Raw genomic sequence first — 23,220 nt, forward strand, 5'->3', positions numbered from 1 at the left:
TGCAGTGATAAAAATCATACAGCAGTAGATTTCTGAAAACAGCACTGAAAACTAGAAGACAATAAAATATGTCTTAATTACAGCCTGGGAACCTGAATAAAAATAATAGGTAGACTCAGAGTGGATCTTGGATGGAAGGTCAAGAAATCAAGTATAATAATGTTATACAAAGTAACTGGAGATTAAAGGAAAGAACCCCCTTATTTTTGAGACAGGATCTCACTCTGTCACTCAAGTTGGAGTGCAGTGATCCGATCATGGCTCACTGCAGTCCCGACCTCCTGGGTCTAAGTAATCTTCTTGTCTCAGCCTCCTGAATAGCTAGGACTACAGGAACATACCACCATACCTGGCTAATTAAGAAAAAAAATATTTAGAGATAGGGTCTCACTATGTTGCCCAGGCTGGTCTCAAATTCCTGGGTTCAAATGTCTCAAGCCAAAGTGTTGGGATTACAGACATAAGCCACCATGCCTGGCCTAGGAAACTTTGAAGTTAAAGCCTTGGGTCAGTCATCAATGTCAGAAACATCTTAAAGAATAGATAGTGAGTACTAGACTTAGCCAAGATAGCCTCTTAGCTTGCCCCTATAGAGGGTGGGTCTCTACAGAGAGGCATTGACCCTATTCACCTGCACAGACAGTGATTGCCATTGTCAGTGTCAAGTTTGAAGAGAAATAGATGTCACTACAGCAGCATAGCAGTTAAACTTTGCATTTTCAACCTTTTTCTTTCAAAGTCTCAAACCCTGAACCAACATGAACTTTCATGAGTGCAACCCATTTAAATGGAATATTGTCTGGGAGGAAGAACCAAACTCCATGCAATCCTAGTGTCCTCAGACAGTCTCTCTCTCACTTGTGGGATAACCCTAAGTGAATAAGAGCTGGTGTGACTTGAGCTCACATTGATCTTCAGGGTGGTACCCCTGTGCTCCAACATGTTTCCAAGAGGCGTCTGGGTATTCGGATGCCAGACCACCAACATGGATGCCTGATCGAAAGCAGAGGTAAATAATTGCTTCTCTGAAGTGATTTCAAGTTTCTCCAACAGAACTATGTGTATTTTCATTTCATAGTATCCATTTATTTATAGCAAAACAGACCAAAATACCTGCAACTAGTCTGAGCCGATTTGAAATGACAGGTATGGGAATTCCCAGTTGAATTCACACCAAGCTACATTTTCATACATCCCTAAGGGCAAATTTTGTGACATCTCTCACCAGAATGTTCCAGCCTGCCAGATAGAGGTGAATACTGTGATTTCAACTTGAATATTACACATAAACAAAAAGAATTATCTCAATAGCAACTTGCTTAAAGAAGCATCTTATAAACCTGAAGCACTTTAAGAACACTAAATTGGACTGATACGGATTTTTTCCCCTAATGTAGAAAGATATATATTAAAAAAAGGCCACAGCAGGGGCTGAAATATGTGACAAACAATTTGGAAACAGCTGTGCTGATTGCAATAGCCTCCCAATAACATACTGCTTGTATTTTCTTCTCAGTTTGATTCTTTGACTCCAGGAAGTACTGGAAAGATACAAAACATTTTTCTATGGCAAACTGCTTTTAATATGATCAATTACCTTTCCATCTTTATGCTGGGCTATGGTTTAAATTGCATGATTAATCTTTAACTCAAAGAGGCCTGAGGTGTGCTCTGTTTTTCTCCCTTTCTTTCTTTTCAAAAAGCATCTTAGAATTAAACAAAAATGTGAAAAAGGAATTTCAAATATCTATAGCAAGTGGTTTAATTTTTTAGCAACTATAGATGTTAGCTTACTGAAAAGAAAATTAAGACTGTTGTGAAACAGTCTGTGACTTTTATATGTTTAAAGCTCTGGCAACCAGAATCTCCAGAATATGTTGAAACTTCTCAAATTTTGCAATCCAGTTTTATGACCACAAAATCTTCCAGAAAGGTATGTTAAGTGCTTACCAGGTAGTATTAACTAGTAGTAAGTCTGGTATTTCTTACATTTTAAAAAATAATCTGGAATTTGTTTTCATGTAAGTTCTGATGGTAGAATTATAACTTTCTTTTGTTTTTTATAATTGGACAGCTAAATGGCTCAACTTCATCTCCTTCCTCTCTTCTCATTGAATTATAATGCCACTTTTAAACACGGAGTACATGTGCAAAAGTGTCCACAGACATGCCTCTCTTTTTTTTTTTTTCTGAATGTTCTATTCTATTCATTTGACCTCTCCATTCCTATCCCCATACCACATTGCAATAATTATAATTTTTTATTCCATTATTCTTTCTACTGCTAAATTGCTTTAGACCTTATTGTAACTCATTTATTCTTTCATATGAAATTAAAATAATTTTGTCCATTCTAGAAAAAAATAGCTCTATTATTCTTATGGGAATTGAATTATATTTTAAAATTAATTTTGGGAAAATTAGCACTTTTAATATTGAGCTTTCCTATCCAACAACATAGTGTATCTCTCTTCTATTCAAATGTTACAATTTCTTTCCTACAGATTCTTTATGTTACCTCTGCTGTGCTTTTAGTTGTCCCTCAGCTCCACAGCAGAAACACATCACCTGAATGAACCTTAGTCCTTCCTTAGTTTCCTCTGGGAGACTTCACCAAGGCAGGCAATAAGGGTACCATCTCTGAGGGTTAAGACAGGTATTTCTAGCATTTCCTAGGCTCAATTTCATGTTCCTGCTTCTGGTTAGCTCTCTACACAAGGCTATGTACTCATTTTTGCTATGCCTGTATCAATTTTTGATCCTTTTTCTCCCTCTCACCCTTGCTATGCATCATTTGGCAAGCTGTATATTTAGTCCTTTGATCAGTGCCTTGATTTGATCAGGCTTGCAACCATTTCTGCCTCTCTTTCATACTGAGCCACAAAGCATATTCAAGGATATGTCCGGCTTGGGGGAAAATAGGCTGTACAGTGCTCTCTTCAGATTCCAGGCACTTTAATTCATAGTTCTCCAACAGACAATAGAGTACATCTTACTGACTGCCTAATAAAAAGAGGAGAAATTGCCCTCTGAATGTGCTATAATTGGATCATGTCTTTACTCTCATGGTATTCAATAGGGATCCAAGATGATATAAGGTTTTTTATCTCTCTATTAGTGTGAGAGAGATATAAACCACAGTTAGGAAATCAGAAACTTTCCACTCCCATGATGGGGAATAGAATGAACAATTCAGATTCCACATTTATGGTAACCTTTTATGTATCAGGTGGAGTACTTGGTGTTTTCTGAGATATTATCTGACTAAGCTTTTCAAAAGATAGCCATGAGCCCAGAAATTTGAAATTTAAGAAAAGGTTATGAAAGCTTAAGTCCATGTATTGAAATTATGACAGGTGATAACTGTCATGTTCAGAGTTCTTCAGAGTCCTTCAGAGCACACTGGTCCTCTTGCAAGTAAGAAGAAACGGGGTCCTTGGTATAGGCCCTTATGGACACTGGGGGTGGGACAGGGAGACAGCATGGCTTCTCCAGGGGTGTGCTACCCACAATGATGCCTGCTTGGTGCTGCTGGCAGCAGCCCATGAACAACATATACAAGTCAGCCAACTTGCCTCAGAGTCTCGTTACTAAACCTAGCAGACCCAGAGGCCTGTGAATTTAGAATGATAATCCCAAGTGCACTGGCCACACCACAGGCACTGACAGTCACCACCAGGCCTATGGTTAAGAAAGCAGATGAAACATTATTATTGGCTCAATGCAAGTTTCATGAGCCTTACAACAAAGCCTATCCTTCCAAGAATATTTCAAACTCACTTTATGAATGAATCACCTGGTAACTGACCGAGATTGAATACAGGTATAAGAACAGAAATCTTCCAAACTCTAAGAATGGTCCACAGATGGAGACCCTCTCCATCAGGCAGCAATCATTTGGCCCAGACGGTATCTTGCCCATGCCCTTATGCCACTTGCTCCTCCTCTCTGTCTTATAAGAGCGCTGGCGAAACAAACTGCTTGAACATCAGACTGTGTCTAAGACTCATCACTGGAATTGGATGGAAGAGGAAAAGCATCCCCCTGCAACCTGGTTAACTAGGACCACTCAAGAGGCCTGAATGTGACAATAACTCAGAGTCAATAATAATAGCAAAATAAATGTAGCAAGTATCATTTGATGCGTTTTGTTATTAAGTATTATAAACAAATTTATCATCATTGACTTTCAAAACAACTGCAGGAGGTATATATGATTATCCTCATTTTATAGATGAGGAAAATAGGTGCTCAGGGAGATTAGGCACCTTCTCCAAGGCTGCACAGTGTAAATAACAGAAGGAAAAATTGAGTCTTCATCTGAAATTTATAACTTTAAATTTCTTTTTTTTTTTTTTGTGACAGATTCTCGCTCTGTTGCCCAGCCTGGAGTGCAGTGGCACAATCTCGGCTCACTGCAAGCTCTGCCTCCCGGGTTCATGCCATTCTCCTGCCTCAGCCTCCCAAGTAGCTGGGACTACAGGCGCCCACCACCACGCCCAGCTAATTTTTTTTGGTATTTTTCATAGAGACGGGGTTTCACTATGTTAGCCAGGATGGTCTCGACCTCCTGACTTTGTGATCCGCCCGCCTCGGCCTCCCAAAGTGCTGGGATTATAGGCATGAGCCACTGCCCCGGGCCTAAATTTCATATTCTTTACAGTACAATATTCTGCTTTCATTCACTTTTACCATCTGCACAATTCTAAGAAGTTTAGAGAAGTTTGGTTACCTGATTTTATAATGTAAAACATTAGAAACAGTGAATTAGAAAGAGTTGGGAGACTACTAGAAGTACAAAAATTTATGACTGAAATTGAAGGAGGAGAAAGCTTTTTAAAAACATCCCCAAACACCAAAAACATCCCCAGAAAATTCCTCAAAACAAATGACTTGGGGACAGTGAATGAAGAGGCAAATAGTTCCATATGTCCTCAATAATCTTTGAGGTTATCACTGGATTATGGCATTAAAAAGGGTTAACCTATATACAGTCTATGCTGCTTAAAATGTCGAGAAAATTTCCCAGAGAATTTTGGGAATAGAAGGGACGCTTAGGGATCATGATGCAGAGCTGACTTATGGACATAAATAATCGAGGTCTAGAAAGTGACAGAGTTGATTCAGCCAAGTGCTGGTCATTGGCAGAGCCCAGCACAGACCTCACTTTCCCTAAATCCTGGCCTAGGAGGCTAACAACTCCTCCTGGCTTCTCCCAAGGATGTTTAGTGACACCTTAGAAACCTCTCATAAATATGGATAAAGAAGAGATCTCCTTGTTTGACATTGTTAAATTAGATGTCTAAATTTTATGTGTATCTTTTATCAATTGCTCATTTTTGCTCAATAAATTAGATACTAGATAAGTGCCTGCCTGAGAGATGATCATGCTCCAGTCAGAGAAACCAAGAAATAAAACAAAAGAGAAAGCACAGTGTGATAAGAAGAATGCTCAGGATGAAATGGGAGCCAAGAGGGCACCTAACACAGCTGGGCTTTAGAAAGAGTCAGGCATGTTTTCCAAGACAGGTGTTTTGCATTCAGTCTTGATGATGGATGCCTAGGGAATGAGCCAGGTGAATAAAGGAGGAAATGCCATTTCGGGTAAAGGGATAGAATCTATCATCACGTGGAGTCTCTAGAGAAGTATCAGATATCTTACTTTGATTAGGCAAGAGTCAGCAAACTATAGTCAGCCTAATCCATTCTGTTTTTATAAATAAAGTTTTATTGGAACACCAGCCATGCCCATTTATTGACCTAGTGCATATGGCTGCTTTTGCACTACAACTAGTGTCAAGTAATTGCCATCAAGACCCTATGGCCCATAAAGCCTAAAATATTTACCATCTAGCCATTTACACGAAAACATTGACTGAACCCTGGATTAGAATAGATGGAGGCAGGGGGCAGATTGCACACTGGTGGCCCGTGGGCTTCATCTGATTGCTATGCTTTATTTAGTCTGCTCATTGTCTTTTCATTTATTAGTTTAAAAGAAAATACATTTAACATTTTAAAATTAGGAGAATTCACATAGAAAATCCAGATTTTTAACTTCTTTTGAAAAATCAGATCTGTCCCTTTTGGACCTACTTTTCAGCATGGCAAGAATTAGAGATAAAAAGCAGCAGTTGCCTTAAGGTGGGGAATGGGCTCTCCATTTTCCCATTGTCCTTCCCACTCTCTCCCAGCCTACTTCACTTATCTATCTACCTTAGCCCTGTAGGAATCTAAGTTTACAAATTCCTGAAGAGGCTGGAGATAAAGGTGGTAGTGATTCAATGAAGGGCTAGGAATTATTTGTTAAGAACTTTCAACCTGATCCTGAGACACCAGGCAGCCACTGGCCTCTGGCCTGACAAGACTGGTCTTTTAGAGAACAAGACTGATAGCAACATAAAGAATGGACTAAAGGAGAGAGAGTCCAGAGGCAATGGGATCACTTAAGAGGCTTTTGAATAAGTCCAGAAAGGATTGAGGGAGATCATTAAGTGGTATCAGAGTGAAGGTAAAGAGAAAATGGATCCTAGGAATATTTGCATGACAGCCAAGAACACAGCTGAGACTGAGATACAAGTAGGAGATCTTGGAGTGCTGGAACCGTGGGAGGAAAAGCATTAATATAGACCATTTCCTGAGCCCTCTTAGGGAATTCTCAACAGAGTCCTAAAGTCAACAATGCATAAGGCCTACTTTATGTGGCCAACTGATTGAACTTGTGTCAAGAGAGTTTTATTAAATACATTGGGAGCTTTGGAGATCAGAAGTTGGAGGAGTATAGAGAGGGTCTTTGGAAGAGAGTGTAAAGAAAAGTATTTGATGCCAATGGTCAGAGCCTTCCACAATAGGAGTAGAATATTAGGGTAGCTGAAGGGAGAAGGGGCTTTGTCAGGAGTCTCAGGGCCCAATGTTCATTCCAGATTTGGAAAGTCTGGTAACTGTAGAAAACCACAGACACCCCACAGGGGCTCAAAGACAGTACAAAGTTCATTTGCCACTTCCCACTCTTTCCTAATTCTGTCTAGAAGACAAAAGGTTCCTGATGGTGAGAGAGAGGTGGCCTTAGGACCAACCTGGCACGATGACAGGAGAATGACCATTCTTCTCAGCCTCCTTGGATACACTACAGGGGAGACATTTCTTGCCTGATGAAAAGATCCTGATGAGCCTTCAAAGATATTCTCATCTAACAGTAAGAAGTATCACCTTACAAAACTGAAATGCCACTTTCATCTGTGAACACAGAAATAATATCAAAATAGCTATTTATTTGAAGAAGAAATAAAGCAAGCAGACAGAATTTCCTATCTACTTGGCCTAGTGAAAGAATCAGAGGGTTTAGACCATTCTTCTGAAGAGAGAATTGGCAGTTTCCATGGAGCATCACATCAAAGGGACTGCAGAACCATGAAACCCTGCATTTTGAAAATTGGGATAGCTTCCACAATCAAGCTTATCATAACAGTGAAAATAATTTTACAGAAGAGAAAGAATTGTTCTTTAGAAACCTACACACCTCTATCTAACTCATTCAGAAGAGCTGCTGAGGTAATTTTCTAAGCCCTGTATTTTATTGATATTGTAGAGAGATGTTGAAGAATGTCCACAAGGAGTAACTGAAAGACAAGAGGAAAATCAAGGAGGTTAAAAAGAAAACACAGAAGATGCTGCCACTATAAAGATTATATAGTTTCTCAAGCAAAATCCCAGACAGTGTTCAGTTTTTGAGAGAACTTGCCATAAATGCTCTAAGCAGAGTAATTTTGTTTGTGTAAGGGAGAATAAAGAAAGAAAAAGCATTTCCAAACACTAACTAATACTTAGAAAAAAGGAAGCTTACTCAAAGCAAATCGGAGCCATTATGCTTGTCTGATGAAAATGGGATTTTCAAATTTGCAAAAATTTACATTGTATACATAATGCAGACACATTTTCCATGCATAGCAGTCAAATATTAAAATCTTTACAGAAGCTTTTATTTTGTGTAATGCATGTATACAATGTTTTGCATTGCCCTAGATAAAAATTCATCTCATGGTATCATGCTGTGTCAATCCCGAGGAAAGGCAAATAAATCCTCATTTTACCAGGACAATAGCTTTGGGTAAGAGGATAAACTAGCTCTCATTAATCTCCACTCTTTTCCAGCTGAATCCAGAGGACCACCCACATGGACAGCAGTTTAAGAAAGGACCAAGTTGAAGCACTTCTAAGCATACCCTTTTCTTTCTCGGTATCTCAGCAACTTCTGGTCCCACCAACAGAAGAGGCCAAGCAATAAATACCATTTTCATCATGTTTTACAGTTTACAAAGAGCCCATCGCATTAAGTTTTCACAAAGTTGCACCTGTATTTTGTTGAAGGTCAAATAGGGTAAGAAACTTGTCCAGGAACATTAGGAAGTGGCAGAGGTGGAGCTTCAACCTGGGTGTCTTTGGGTCACCTAATACCTTCCCACTAAACCCCTTATCACAGCTGTATCTTAGCCACAGAAGAGAAGTGAGAGGCTGAGAGAATCCTTCTTCTGGTAGCCCCTGCCTCCATGAGTGATGCTATAGTCCTTTTGTTCATTTGCAGGGAGAATCCTACCTTTAAAAGACTTTTTTGATCTATTTCATTTGACATGTAATTCATTTACCTCACTTCAAAATATACCATATATCTGATCCATCCTAAACTCCTCCACTTTCTAGCTGAGGGGTTTTGGCAAGTAGTTTAACCTCCCTGAACCTCAGTTTTCTCATCTATTAATAGGATAAGAAGTAAGTATAGCATAGTTGTTGGGATTATTAAATGAGCTGGGATATGTAAATCACTTATCAGTACTAATACATAGTAAACACTCAATAAGTGTTAAAATTTAAAAATCAGCAGGGGGCTGGGCTGTGTTGAGTGAGAGGAGTAGTGCACCTGTACAGAGACCTGTGGTGGTGAGCTCAGACAAGCGCCCAGAGGTGGTGGACAAGCACCAGGGAGCCCACGTGGGTGTGGGCATCCAGAACAACTCCTCAGGCAGACTCAGCAAGAACTCAGAGGGCACCTGAGTTGCTCTAGGTGGTAACCAGCCTTTGAAAAAGGAGAAACAAGGGGGTGGAGCCAAGATGGCCGAATAGGAACTGCTCCAGTCTACAGCTCCCAGCGTGAGTGATGCAGAAGATGGGTGATTTCTGCATTTCCAACTGAGGTACTGGGTTCATCTCACTGGAGAGTGTCAGAAAGTGGGTGCAGGACAGTGGGTGCAGCGCACCAAGTGTGAGCTGAATCAGGGCGAGGCATTGCCTCACCCAGGAAGTACAAGGGGTCAGGGAATTCCCTTTCCTAGTCGAAGAAAGGGGTGACAGATGGCACCTGGAAAATCGGGTCACTCCCACCCTCATACTGCGCTTTTCCAATGGTCTTAGCAAACGGCACGCCAGGAGATTATATCCTGCGCATGGCTCAGAGGGTCCTATGCCCACGGAGCCTCGCTCATTGTTGCACAGCAGTCTGAGATCAAACTGCAAGGTGACAGCGAGGCTGGGGGAGGGGCGCCCACCATTGCCAAGGCTTGAGTAGGTAAACAAAGTGGCCCAGAAACTTGAACTGGGTGGAGCCCACCGCAGCTCAAGTATGCCTGCCTGCCTCTGTAGACTCCACCTCTGGGGGCAGGGCATTGCCAAACAAAAGGCAGCAGAATCCTCTGCAGACTTAAATGTCCCTGTCTGACAGCTTTGAAGAGAGTAGTGGTTCTCCCAGCATGCAGCTGGAGATCTGAGAACGGACGGACTGCCTCCTCAAGTGGGTCCCTGACCCCCGAATAGCCTAACTGGGAGGCACCCCCCAGTAGGGGCAGACTGACACCTCACATGGCTGGGTACTCCTCTGAGACAAAACTTCCAGAGGAACAATCAGGCAGCAACATTTGCTGTTTACCAATATCCGCTGTTCTGCAGCCTCCGCTGCTGATACCCAGGCAAACAGGGTCTGGAGTGGACCTCCAGCAAACTCCAACAGACCTGCAGCTGAGGGTCCTGACTGTTAGAAGGAAAACTAACAAACAGAAAGGACATCCACACCAAAAACCCATCTGTATGTCACCATCATCAAAGACCAAAGGTAGAGAAAACCACAAAGATGGGGAAAAAACAGAGCAGAAAAACTGGAAAGTCTAAAAATCAGAGTGCCTCTCCTCCTCCAAAGGAACTCAGCTCCTCACCAGCAATGGAACAAAGCTGGACGGAGAATGACTTTGACGAGTTGAGAGAAGAAGGCTTCAGACGATCAAACTACCCTGAGCTAAAGGAGAAAGTTCGAACCCATGGCAAAAAAGTTAAAAACCTTGAAAAAAAATTAGACAAATGGCTAACTAGAATAACCAATGCAGAGAAGTGCTTAAAGGACCTGATGGAGCTGAAAACCAAGGCATGAGAACTACATGATGAATGAACAAGCCTCAGTAGCCGATTCAATCAACTGGAAGAAAGGGGATCAGTGATGGAAGATCAAATGAATGAAATGAAATGAGAAGAGAAGTTTAGAGAAAAAAGAATAAAAAGAAATGAACAAAGCCTCCGAGAAATATGGGACTATGTGAAAAGACCAAATCTACGTCTGACTGGTGTACCTGAAAGTGATGGGGAGAATGGAACCAAGTTGGAAAACACTCTGCAGGATATTATCCAGGAGAACTTCCCCAATCTAGCAAGGCAGGCCAACATTCAGATTCAGGAAATACAGAGAACGCCACAAAGATACTCCTCGAGAAGAGTAACTCCAAGACACATAATTGTCAGATTCACCAAAGTTGAAATGAAGGAAAAAATGTTAAGGGCAGCCAGAGAGAAAGGTCGGGTTACCCACAAAGGGAAGCCCATCAGACTAACAGCTTATCTCTCGGCAGAAACTCTACAAGCCAGAAGAGAGTGGGAAAATATTCAATATTGTTATATTCAACATTGTTAAGGAAAAGAATTTTCAACCCAGAATTTCATATCCAGCCAAACTAAGCTTCATAAGTGAAGGAGAAATAAAATACTTTACAGACAAGAAAATGCTGAGAGATTTTGTCACCACCAGGCCTGCCCTAAAAGAGCTCCTGAAAGAAGCACTAAACATGGAAAGGAACAACCGGTACCAGCCACTGCAAAAACGTGCCAAATTGTAAAGACCATCGAGGCTAGGAAGAAACTGCATCAACTAACAAGCAAAATAACCAGCTAACATCACAATGACAGGATCAAATTCACACATAACAATATTAACCTTAAATGTAAATGGGCTAAATGCTCCAATTTAAAGACACAGACTGGCAAATTTGATAAAGAGTCAAGACCCATCAATGTGCTGTATTCAGGAAACCCATCTCACATACAGAGACACACATAGGCTCAAAATAAAGGGATGGAGGAAGATTTACCAAGCAAATGGAAAACAAAAAAAGGCAGGTGTTGAAATCCTAGTCTCTGATAAAACAGACTTTAAACCAACAAAGATCAAAAGAGACAAAGAAGGCCATTACATACTGGTAAAGAGATCAATTCAACAAGAAGAGCTAACTATCCTAAATATATGTGCACCCAATATAGGAGCACCCAGATTCATAAAGCAAGTCCTTAGAGACCTACAAAGAGACTTAGACTCCCACACAATAATAATGGGAGACTTGAACACCCCACTGTCAACGTCAGACAGATCAAGGAGACAGAAAATTAACAAGGATATCCAGGAATTGAACTCAGCTCTGCACCAAGAGGACCTAATAGACATCTACAGAATTCTCCACCCCAAATCAACAGAATATACATTCTTCTCAGCACTACACAGCACTTATTCCAAAATTGACCACATAGTTGGAAGTAAAGCACTCCTCAGCAAATGTAGAAGAACAGAAATTATAATAAAATGTCTTTCAGACCACAGTGCAATCAAACTAGAACTCAGGATTAAGAAACTCACTCAAAACCGCTCAACTACATGCAAACTGAACAACCTGCTCCTGAATGACTACTGGGTATGTAATGAAATGAAGGCAGAAATAAAGATGTTCTTTGAAACCAACGAGAACAAAGACACAACATACCAGAATCTCTGGGACATGTTCAAAGCAGTGTGTAGAGGGAAATTTATAGCACTAAATGCCCACAAGAGAAAGCAGGAAAGATCTAAAATTGACACCCTAACATCACAATTAAAAGAACTAGAGAAGCAAGAGCAAATACATTCAAAAGCTAGCAGAAGGCAAGAAATAGCTAAGATCAGAGCAGAACTGAAGGAAATAGAGACACAAAAAACCCTTCAAAAAATCAATGAATCCAGGAGCTAGTTTTTTGAAAAGATCAACAAAATTGACAGACTGCTAGCAAGACTAATAAAGAAGAAAAGAGAGAAGAATCAAATAGACACAATAAAAAATGATAAAGGGGATATCACCACTGATCCCACAGAAATATAAACTACCATCAGAGAATACTATAAACACCTCTATGCAAATAAACTAGAAAATCTAGAAGAAATGGATAAATTCCTGGACACATACACCCTCCCAAGACTAAACCAGGAAGAAGTTGAATCTCTGAATAGACCAATAAGAGGCTCTGAAATTGAGGCAATAATTAATAGCTCACCAACCAAAAAAAGTCCAGGACCAGATGGATTCACAGCCAAATTCTACCAGAGGTACAAGGAGGAGCTGGTACCATTCCTTCTGAAATGATTCCAATCAACAGGAAAAGAGGGAATCCTCCCTAACTCATTTTATGAGGCCAGCATCACCCTGATACCAAAGCCTGGCAGAGACACAACAAAAAAAGAGAATTTTAGACCAATATCCCCGATGAATATCAGTGCAAAAATCCTCAAGAAAATACTGGCCAACTGAATCCAGCAGCACATCAAAAAGCTTATTCACCATGATCAAGTGGGCTTCATCCCTGGGATGCAAGACTGGTTCAACATATGCAAATCGATAAACATAATCCAGCATATAAACAAAACCAATGACAAAAACCATATGATTATCTCAATAGGTGCAGAAAAGGCCTTTGACAAAATTCAACAACCCCTCATGCTAAAAACTCTCAATAAATCAGGTATTGATGGGACATATCTCAAAATAATAAGAGCTATCTATGACAAACCCACAGCCAATATCATACTGAATCGGCAAAAACTGGAAGTATTCCCTCTGAAAACTGACACAAGACAGGGATGCCCTCTCTTACCACTCCTATTCAAGAGTGTTGGAAGTTCTGGCCAGGGCAATCAGGCAGGAGAAGGAAATAAAGGGTATTCAATTAGGAAGAGGAAATCAAATTGTCCCTGTTTGCAGATGACATGATTGTATATCTAGAAAACCCCATCGTCTCAGCCCAAAATCTCCTTAAGCTGATAAGCAACTTCAGCAAAGTCTCAGGATACAAAATCAATGTGCAAAAATTACAAGCGTTCTTATACACCAATAGCAGACAAACAGAGAGCCAAATCATGAGTGAACTCCCATTCACAATTGCTTCAAAGAGAATAAAATATGTAGGAATCCAACTTACAAGGGATGTGAAGGACCTCTTCAAGGAGAACTACAAACCACTGCTCAATGAAATAAAAGAAGACACAAACAAATGGAAGAACATTCCATGCTCATGTGTAGGAAGAACCAATATTGTGAAAATGGCCATAATGCCCAAGGCAATTTATAGATTCAATGCCATCCCCATCAAGCTACCAATGACTTTCTTCACAGAATTGGAAAAAACTACTTTAAAGTTCATATGGAGCCAAAAAAGAGCCCGCATTGCCAAGTCAATCCTAAGCCAAAAGAACAAAGCTGGAGGCATCATGCTACCTGACTTCAAACTATACTACAAGGCTACAGTAACCAAAACAGCATGGTACTGGTACCGAAACAGAGATATAGACCAATGGAACAGAATAGAGCCCTCAGAAATAATGCCACATATCTATAACCATCTGATCTTTGACAAACCTGACAAAAACAAACAATGGGGAAAAGATTCCCTATTTAATAAAAGGTGCTGGGAAAACTGGCTAGCCATATGTAGAAAGCTGAAACTGGATCCCTTCCTTATACTTTATACAAAAATTAATTCAAGATGGATTGAAGACTTAAATGTTAGACCTAAAACCATAAAAACCCTAGAAGAAAACCTAGGCAATACGATTCAGGACATAGGCATGGGCAAAGACTTCATGTCTAAAACACTAAAAGCAATGGCAACAAAAGCCAAAATTGACAAATGGGATCTAATTAAACTAAAGAGCTTCTGCACAGCAAAAGAAACTACCATCAGAGTGAACAGGCAACCTACAGAATGGGAGAAAATTTTTCCAATCTACTCATCTGACAAAGGGCTAATATCCAGAATCTACAATGAACTCAAACAAATTTACAAGAAAAAAACAACCAACCCCATCAAAATGTGGGCGAAGGATATGAACAGACACTTCTCAAAAGAAGACATTTATGCAGCCAAAACACACAGGAAAAAATGCTCATCATCACTGGCCATCAGAGAAATGCAAATCAAAACCACAATGAGATACCATCTCACACCAGTTGGAATGGCGATCATTAAAAAGTCAGGAAACAACAGGTGCTGGAGAGGATGTGGAGAAATAGGAACACTTTTATGCTGTTGGTGGGACTGTAAACTAGTTCAACCATTGTGGAATTCAGTGTGGCGATTCCTCAGGGATCTAGAACTAGAAATACAATTTGACCCTGCAATCCCATTACTGGGTATACACCCAAAGGATTATAAATCATGCTGCTATAAAGACACATGCACACGTATGTTTATTGCAGCACTATTCACAGTCACAAAGACTTGGAACCAACCCAAATGTCCAACAATGATAGACTGGATTAAGAAAATGTGGCACATATACACCATGGAATATTATGCAGCCATAAAAAAGATGAGTTCATATCCTTTGTAGGGACATGGATGAAGCTGGAAACCATCATTCTCAGCAAACTATCGCAAGGACAAAAAACCAAACACCGCATGTTCTCACTCATAGGTGGGAATTGAACCATGAGAACACATGGACACAGGAAGGGGAACATCACACACCAGGGCTTGTTGTGGGGTGGGGGGATGGGGGAGGGATAGCATTTGGAGATATACCTAATGTTAAATGACGAGTTACTGGGTACAGCACACCAACATGGCATATGTATACATATGTAACTAACCTGGATGTGGTGCACATGTACCCTAAAACTTAATATAATAATAATTTTAAAAAAAGAAATAGGAGAAACAAAAAAGGAAAACTTACTATCCCATGACAGATAGACAACCGGGCAGCAAGAGGGTTGAATTTTGGGAGACTGCACTAGCTCCTTTTTTTTTTTTTTGAGACAGTGTCTCACTCTGTCACCAGGCTGGAGTGCAGTGGCATGATATCGTCTCACCACAACCTCTGCCTCCTGGGTTCAAATGATTCTCCTGCCTCAGTCTCCCAAGTAGCTGGGACTACAGGCGTGCACCACCATGCCCGGCTAATTTTTGTATTTTTAGCAGCGATTGGGTTTCACTATATTGACCAGGCTGGTCTTGAACTCCTGACCTTGTGTTCTGCTTGCCTCGGCCTCCCAAAGTGCTAGGATTACAAGCATGAGCCACCACGCCCAGCCGACTGCACTAGCTTTTCAAAGCCGTAAGGAGATTTGGGATTTCTTGAAGGCTATTGCACGTGTTTTTGAGAGAAGTTACTGTGAACTTGCACAAGTAGTCATTGATAGTGCAAATGTAACATTATACATGGTGCACTTACAGAGTGCTATGATGAACTGGGGAATAGATATCAGCTTCCAATCTATTGTTTGGCAGCAGCAATCACCACGACAGAGAAAAAGAACATAGAGACTCTGAATATTCCTCAGCCACCACCCAATTCTAGTTATGAATGTCAGCTCTGTTTGTGTCTTGCCACAGGCAAAGCCCTCAAACTTTTGGTGTGCAGCACAGACACAGTATGCCACATGCAGAGGCGGTGACTCGCAGCAGAAGGAGTGGAACTATGTAGTCAGCGGTGGTTCTTTTCTGGCAGACCTCTCACTAACAAAATGAAATTGGAAGAGCCAAAGATCCCAAAGGACTGTGCTGTACAGGTTAGAGTGAGGCAACCTTTTCAAAACCCAACACCAGTTGAGAACTGAATTGGTCCCATTGGCTGATCCCCAGGCCCCTCCCGCTCCTTTTCATTGTTGCTGTCATTTCCTACTGGATGGTGTGAAATTTCTTTGCACTGCTCTGAATTCCCTATGAATGGATTTAGTTCTGAGGAATTACAAGTGAAAAATTTCATCTGTGAATGAGACCAACACAAATAATTAATAAAATACAAAGAGCTAAAACAAATAGTTGGAAGCTGGTAATGAATGAGCTTGGGTGGAGGTGAACATTTACTTCTCCAATTAAACTGTGAGCTGCCAGGAGGGCAGGCCATTATTTACTTAATATATCTGTATTTATTGTATTTGATTTATCTAATTTAATGTATTATGTATTTTACCCTTCTAAACACCATTAGGAAAATACAGCTTTCTCACTGTAACTGCTGGGAAGGAGCATGCTTTTGTTTAGAATGTGAGCAACTGGGGAGCAGAAGCTGTTTTCCTAAGGGACAGCTAGATGGAGGATGGAGGGATGGAGGGATAAAAGGAGAGAAAGGGTACAGATGCACCTCCACTTACGATGGGGTTACATCCCAATAACCTTATGGTAAGTTGAAAATATCGTTAAGTTGAAGATGCATTTAATATACACCTAACCAATGGAACATCATGGCTTAGCCTAGCCTACCTTAAATATGCTCAGGTCACTCACATTCTCCTACACTTGGGCAAAATCGTCTACCATAAAGCCTATAATATAATGTTGAGTACCTCATATCATGTATTGAATACTGTTCCAAAAGTGAAAAACAGAATGGTTGTATGGGTGCTCTTAGTATGTTTCCTACTGAATGAGTGTTGCTAAACACTCTAGTATTTAGAGTTGACAATACTGTAAAGTTGAAAAATCATTACCTCAAAGCATTGTACATTGGAGACCATCTGTATAATAAACACTCACGTATTTAGAGTTGACAATACTGTAAAGTTGAAAAATCATTACCTCAAAGCATTGTACATTGGAGACCATCTGTATAATAAACACTCACGTATTTAGAGTTGACAATACTGTAAAGTTGAAAAATCATTACCTCAAAGCATTGTACATTGGAGACCATCTGTATTATAAACACTCACTCTATCATATTTAATGTTAGTAAGATGAACTATAGAGACATATTTTAGTCATTTAAATGACTATGTTTGATTATTTCTGTTAGAATAATCATTTTTTGAACTGCAAAATAATTTTATGGCCTAAACTTTGGTGGTATCAGAGTTCATAACATAAAATTAGAAGACATTTTGTCAACAGTCTCATTTTATAGATGCTGTGAATCAGGCCCAAGGAATGTATTTAAATATGTATTTAAAATATTACAGTCAATACTATTCTATTTTCTCCCAGATTAATATATTCAAAACTTCTTATTGAGCAAAAATAATAATAATGTAGTTCAGTTAAGTATATATATTTTTTCCAAAAGATTAAATCAATCATCAGCAAAGGAGCTACACTATCGACATTTAACTAGTTAGTCTTTTGGGGGTAAATTATGACCATCTCCCTGTTTTCCTCTGTAACATCTGCATGTAGAGAAGTTACTTTTGTGGTGACATCATCAAGAGATAAGGTAATATCTTAAAAATGTAACTGACTGTAATCAGTAACCACACGGGGGAACCACTAAATAAATAAATGGCCTGTCCACCCAAATAATTTATCAATTAATAGACAATCATAAGCTTGACAGCTTGTCTGAGGTCCAAACTACTGACTCAACAAGTACATACTGAGTATCTACTAGTGCAGACAACTGTGCTGAACGATGGTATAGGTTGGTGAGGAAAACAGACATTGTCCCTGCTAGCATGGAGTTTAAAATATATTAGGGAATAATAGACAATAAATGAGTAAACAAAATATAATTACAAATTATGATAAGTGCTACGATCGGGGCATAGTATTTAGAGTTGCCAATATTAAATACTAAGACTTTATTCATTATTGGTCTGAAATTCAAATTTAACTGGGTGTCCTACATCTTTATTTGCTAAATCTGGTAGCCCTACCAGTATATGTGCGTGTGTGTGCGTGTGTGTGTGTGTGTATGTGTGTAGTGGGGGGCAAGGGAGAGAGATATACTAGCTATAATAGTCGGGCAAAATTCATGCCAAGACACTCCATTTAAATTGACATTTGACAGATGAGAAAGAGCTGTCCAGGAAAGGAAGAGGGTGGAATGGTGGGATGTTTTAGGTGGCACTGGGGGTAGAGAATTCCAGACAAAAAGAATAGCATGTTCAAAGGTCCTGAGATGTTCATTCACTCAACAAGTGTTTATTTAGAGTCTATTATGAGCCAGGCATTAGGCACTGGGGATTCAGTGGTGACCAGAACAGAAGCACTCCTTGTCTTCTTAGGGCTGTAAATCTGGAGGACCAATGGAGGATGTCAAGACACAGCAGCAGAGAAATCATTTTTGGCAAGGAGATGAAAGATAATCCAATTATATTATTTTTACTTCCTTAGTGGCTAATATGAGGCTCAATGAAAAAACAAAAACATGTATTTTTTGTTAATTCCACAACCATTTATCCTCAACTTGGCCTGGGGGAAAAAGAGAAAAAAAAACTGACAGACAACCTTTTGTTATTCTTTATAATAATTATCTTTGGGTTATTCATCAAGGAGATGCTTCAAACTCAGTGAGAAGTGAAGTGAACTGAAATACAGAGATTTCACATTTATTTAAATAACTCCCTAAGCCAAGCCATTTAAGTAGGGAAAAAAGGCAAAACCCAGAGAAGCAACAGCAGAAAATAACCACTTGTCTGATTGATTGTGTCTCAAGAACTGCAGAGCTGCTCTAGCAATGTAACCACCTTCTAGGAAGGTGCAGGATAACCACAAATACCTTCCATTTTAGTGAATTGTCTTTTTGCTCTGAACATGCCAGTTTACTTGGGGTGAAGAAGTGATTCTTGTGGATAAGAGCATAAAGCCTTTTCTTTTATCACAGAAGCTAAGGTAGATTCTTTCTGCCTTGACTATTATCGGTGAGATTTTTCAGATAAGATCAATTTTGTTAATGATAATGCAGTTCATGGGGAAAAATAATCAGAGTTTAACTCTCAGGCCCTGGATTGAGTTTACTAAGTGAAAATTTGAGGGGGAAAATGGAATTCCGATTTATCGCTCCTTTTTGAGTTTGATCATTTGAAAAAATTTTAAAAATTAATTCATATTCCAATGTATTTTCTGAATATTATAGACTTTGCTTACAGTGTATTTCTTTGGAAATCCTGTTACCTAAGATTATTTATCAGTTAATAGCTTAAAACAAAATCTGGTAGGATGATTAAAATATAATTAATAATTCAGAGACTAGTTATGTCAAACTAACCTTAAATACACAAGAAGTCTTTTTCCAGCTCGTTGCTATATTTTGGGAATCTTGATATTTTATTTAGTATACTTGCTATACCTCTCAGATTCATATCAATTGCAAATTTGACAAGCCTGCAATCTGTCCCATGATTTCAGTCACTGATAAAAATATTAAACAGGATAAGTCCTTAAATAGAGCTCTCAGCAAAGCTACTAGAAATACTGGATTTTATTGCTAAATAAATCAATACCCAATTACTTAATTTTGCCTACATCTAACTCTAAATCCTTCAAATTAGTCCACAAGTTACTGATGAGAGGCCAAGTGCCTTGCATAAATCCAAACAAAACTTAGTAGGGATTAAAAATAATCCCTGCATTTGGGTCAAAAATTCTAATGCACTTTTGAAAATATAGAAGTAAACTTGTTCACAGGAGAGCAACTACAATGATGAAGGGAATCAGAACTATATCTTATACAGAACTGAAGTAGGAACTGGCAGAGGAGACAACATTTAATTCTTTTTGATAGTTTTACTTTTTCTATTATTTAAACAGCTTTCATATCAAGGAGAGGGTACTCTTGTTCAATATTACAGGTGACAAATTCAAATTTCCACAGGGGTTGGGCAGGCAATGTGAGTGAGGAAAATCTCACTCTTTCACATTTCGTTCCTTGATAGAGACATGAGCACAAAATATATTGCCTTTCCTCTTATCTCTTTCATAAAAAGCCACTGTTCAAACTCAATACCCCATAGCAAATGGTCCCTAGGCTCAGTTTGGAGGTGTTGTGCCTGGGTTAAGGGGAGGGATAGCCGCTTCTTAATGCCAGCTTAATTGTTGTCAGAGGAGATGTATCTGCACTCTCCCAATATTCCTACATCTTCCAGTTTTTTCAAAAGAAACTAGAAATCTGGATTTTTATGCTAGTTCTCTTGATTTTTTAAAATTTGGACAATAAATTTATATTTTTCTAAAAAACACTTTGCTAGTCAATACTGGGCAGGCACAACAATACATAGGCTGCTCCTGACTATGATTCCCACAGGCTGGACCAGAACCAGTGACTTGAAGATATAGCGAAGCAGGCAAGAGATGAGGAAGAACTTGCCTCCTCAACTGCCCACCTTCTCCTGAGATCATCAGATCTAAGCAGAGCAACCTCATGTGATCATGTTGGATATGATTTATATCTGTGACTGGACTACAGACCTTTAACTCCTTGTCTCACTTTGAGAGTCAATGGTTCCAAATAAAGCATTCTCTGGGGATTGAGGGGAGAAAATCAGTGGCTGGCAAGTTCTTGAGAGTGTTTGCCCAAAAGGTAGAATATGATCTCAGCTTTGCAAAATGATTGCCATTTGGAGGCAGATGACTTAGAGGGAATTTCTGGTTGACAAAACAGCAGGCACAAAAGAGTAAAGGTGGAAAGGAGAGTGGCCTGGGATGAGGGTCACAATGAAAAGATTCTAATGGAATGGAGAGTTTATAGCAATTAAGCCTGGGGGTCACAACTGTCCATATCCAATTATGTTTGGCCATCACATGGTTTAAAATAAAAATTGAACCTGAGGCACTTTTTGAGTGCATGTACCCTCCACTTACCTACTGACCCCATCACTTCTTGTCTTGTATCCAGGACCACCACACAGTAACATTACCCAACTGATCCCCAAAATTCTTAGATCTTCCACCCCAACAATAAATTTTGATTTTATGGAAATTTATTTTCCTGAGACAAGTTTATGTACATATAAATCGAATACCTCTTGAATAGTATTACATGGTTAGTAATTTGGAACTTAAAGAAAAAAATAATATAAATGATAAATTTGAGGTTTGGGTTGCAGCTAGAGGAAAGTTTCATTTATATTTTTAGAAGTCCACACGTTAAGTGATAAATCTCATATTTGTCTGATTTGATAATCTGTTCCTATGGTTTGGGAGATGGATGTAACTGTTCCACAAATATGGACACAATTCTGAGCAGGGATATTAGGGCTCCGTCAGGTCTGGTTAGGTCTATCCCGTCCAAGTCACCAAACTAATCAGTTAAACAACTGGTTCGTTGGCCAAAGATTTCACTTTTCAGTCAATTGTCCTGGCATCAGAGACACATGCATTCCTAGAGTTTTACTCTCATCATTTAAAGTCGTTTTGCTGTCACACAAATACCTTATGCCTTTTACAAACATCCCTTCATTGGATTCTTACTATGTTCCTATCCATTCATTCATTAATAGATAGAGACCTACTAACAATAAACGGCCAACTCTTATGCTAGTTATAGGTGATCAGGATACAGCGTAAATACAACTTACAACATCTATCAGGTGAGCAGGGAGATAATTTCATTCCAATTAAAAATGCATTTATTTCTTAAATCATTTTTATTACAGAAGTAAAATAGTAATGTATTTTCTGCCTTAAAGATTAAGGCTATGTAAAAGTATATAGAGTAAAAACCCTTTTACTTACATTTATATGCATTGCTATACAGATACAATTTTTAAATAAATACTATTATACACTATACATTTTCAGAAACTTCGTTTTTTAACTTAAAATGTCTTAGAGGTTTTTTCAGGCCATAGATTTTTTTAAAGCTCCAAAGTATGCCATTGTTTGTATGTAGCACAATATATTTAATCTTTCTTATAAATAGACATTTTGACTATTTACATTTTTTTGTTATTACAATGATACAGTGTATAAATATCTTTGTTGATGTAAACAAATATTTTGTAAGGTAGATTGCTAGAAGTACCTTCACTGAGCACATTTAAATTTTGGCTGATACTGGCAAAAATATTCTTGAAAACATTGAACATATCTATAGCTATACACACACAAGATCTATAAAATACTATCTATTTCTTTATTGTTTCTAGGATTCGAATTTTATTTAGGAAGAGTATTAATATTCTAAAATTCTAAAACATGCTTGCAATGTTTTTGTAGTTTTTCTTAACATTGAGCTCTGTAATCCTTCTAGTTTCATTTTAGGAATGATGTGAATTAGGCATTTAACTTTTCTCCCAAAGGAATAGCCCATTGCCCCACACTATTTATTAAAACACCCAATCTGTTGCCTTTATATTGGAGGAACAATCTGGCTTGGGTTTCATATTCTTTCCCTCAGAAGTGAAAATGTGCTGCCTTTCCATCTTCTGAAATTGAATGTCACTGTGGTCAACTCGAAAGCCAACCTGATTATTTCTGCTCTTGTAAGTGACTTGAATTTTCTGCCTATGTGCTCCCATAATCCTTTCTTTAAGCTTGAAATTCAGTAACTTTTTCAGATTATCTTATGCTGTTGATGATTCCAAATGAAACTTTCCTGGAATCTAGTGGGTCCTTTATGTCTATCTATTTATTACATTGTTTCAGGAGAATATTGTTTTACACCATGTTCTTATGATATTTTTCCAAGTGTTTTCTTCTTCAAAACCATCCAACTATCTGTCATTCATTTCTGTCATATTCTCTGGAGTCATTATATCTTTGTTCTTTTCTACTTTGTTTTGTGTTATTTCCCCAAATGCGTCTTCTATGTATTTAATAATATTTTCAGTGAAGTTCATTGTATTTTTGTGGCTTCTAGAGTGTCTTTTGTCTCTTTAGTGATTTTATTTATCTCTCCAACATTTTCCATGAGTATTGCCAGCACACTTTTAATCTCCCTTAATTATTTTATATCTC

General features: G+C 38.9%; 1 protein-coding gene and 1 pseudogene across 2 annotated transcripts in view; one reads left to right on the forward strand and one right to left on the reverse strand.

The window, feature by feature from the left end:
- The window catches only part of SLC9A9 (solute carrier family 9 member A9), a 582,632-nt gene that overhangs the window by 347,470 nt on the left and 211,942 nt on the right, over window positions 1-23,220 (reverse strand). The gene's annotated exons all lie outside the window — the stretch shown is intronic.
- LOC103782949 (ubiquitin domain-containing protein 2-like) lies at window positions 15,036-16,166 on the forward strand (annotated as a pseudogene).

Source organism: Pan paniscus, chromosome 2, assembly GCF_029289425.2.
Source record: "Pan paniscus chromosome 2, NHGRI_mPanPan1-v2.0_pri, whole genome shotgun sequence".
Lineage (NCBI taxonomy): Eukaryota > Metazoa > Chordata > Mammalia > Primates > Hominidae > Pan > Pan paniscus.